Source organism: Zerene cesonia, chromosome 1 (assembly GCF_012273895.1).
Source record: "Zerene cesonia ecotype Mississippi chromosome 1, Zerene_cesonia_1.1, whole genome shotgun sequence".
NCBI classification, from domain to species: Eukaryota; Metazoa; Arthropoda; class Insecta; order Lepidoptera; family Pieridae; genus Zerene; species Zerene cesonia.
The window spans coordinates 9,282,098-9,283,914 of record NC_052102.1 but is presented as its reverse complement, the minus strand read 5'-3'; the positions used below and the strand labels follow the sequence as shown (position 1 = coordinate 9,283,914).

Below are 1,817 nucleotides of genomic sequence, written 5' to 3'. Positions count from 1 at the left end.
ATAAACATATATGGCGGTTATTTTGAATCAATCAATTGCAATCGCGATGTTTGTTACCGTTCAATATGTTTGAAGAACGATGATGGATAATTCATTAATATAATGGTTTCATTAGATAATAGTATTTAATCGGTCCACTTTTATAAAGTACGGAAATAATCTATGTATAACCGACTTGTATACTAATGGGCTAAAATTAACATTGTAATAGGATTCTAATATTTTTATAAAATTATTAACGTTAGTAGCAGATGTTGGGATCGATTCTTGAAGAAAACTAATAAAAATCGCCCTTTCGCATGGGAGGCAACTGAGTAGACGCGTCTCACCTGATAGTGAAGTATCCGTGATCAGATCCTATAATCCTATTGTCGTATATGATAACTTTTATCGTTGTCGATGTCTTCTGTTATGTATGTGTAACGTAATTATATGTCTCTTTGGTAATTAGCCCTCAGAGCCTCTAGGACCTGCTTCTACGTAACTTCCACTAGTCTCTGTCACGACTTGAACTCAGGAAACCTAAGTGTATTCTCGGGTGCTAACAACGGACCAACCAACTAACATTTTATATGACATGGGTCTTAATGTTTATAATGCATTCCTAAATCAGAATTGTATGGAGCATCGAGTATCATCATCATCATCATCAGCCCATATATGTTCCCACTGCTGGGACATAGGCCTCCTACGAGGGTTTAGGCCATAATCCACCACGCTGGCCAAGTGCGGGTTGCCAGATGTCACATGTCGTCGAACTTTTAATTCTTGGACATGCCGGTTTCCTCACGATGTTTTCCTTCACCGTTTAAGCAGTGGTGATGTTATCCACATGGGCAGATAAATTGAAAAATCAATTTATTTCCTGCACGCTTGTCCGGTCTCGAAACCCGACTTAACGATTTTGAAGTCCGAGGTTCTCACCACTGAGCCACCACTGCTTTTGCTTTATCGAGTATATATGTACCAAAATATTGCAACCTTTTTATTCCTTCATTTGTTATGTGAATGTCATTACGATATAGCAAAATTACATATCCACCAGTACAAAATTCACGTCAACAACAAAAGGTTTTATTTCTACGAGCCCCATTCGCTCATATAATATTCTATCACATACTAAACTCTATTTGATTACAGCTTCTGCGTAAGGCACTGAAATAGATTTGGAAATAAAGCTGGGCCCTTTGTCTCTGGGGCCTCAACGCTAAACGCCTGTTATCACGCATCGAGGGGCCGGATTGTTGTTTCCATATCAACAAATGTTCTAGAACGATCGAATTTATTTTCAGTTTTACGTGTTATATTATAAACTGCGATATTTTCTTTTGCTTCATCCTATATTATATACTGTGCCTCAAAAATTCATAAAGATCTTTAAGTGTATTCTAATAAAAAAAACTACTGCGAAAAATACGAATTCATGTAAAAATAAATAATGAAAATCGCAGGTTCCACCGAGATTTGAACTCGGATCGCTGGATTCAAAGTCCAGAGTGCTAACCATTACACCATGGAACCGGTACATGCCTTAAAAGAAAACTTTAACGCTCTTTCAATAAAACTTTATAAACAGGTGTTTTTAATCATTATTAAACAAACATAATGATTAAAAAACACCTGTTTTAAACGTAGTGCAGTAATCAATAATAATTTATAATATTGATGCTTATTGTAATTTATGAGAAACTTTCTTACTCTGATAGCCTCTGATCTGATATAATAATAAAAATGGGATTTAGCATTTTGACGCGTTTCTAAAGCATAGGTAGATAGGACTTTATTATACATTTTTTTTTTTTTATTTTTTATTGTGG

General features: G+C 35.3%; 1 non-coding gene across 1 annotated transcript; it reads right to left on the bottom strand.

The window, feature by feature from the left end:
• Positions 1–1,449: 1,449 nt before the first annotated feature.
• On the bottom strand, positions 1,450–1,521 carry Trnaq-uug. The gene has a single exon. It is a non-coding gene; the product is annotated as a tRNA-Gln (tRNA).
• Between the last annotated feature and the right edge of the window lie 296 nt (positions 1,522–1,817).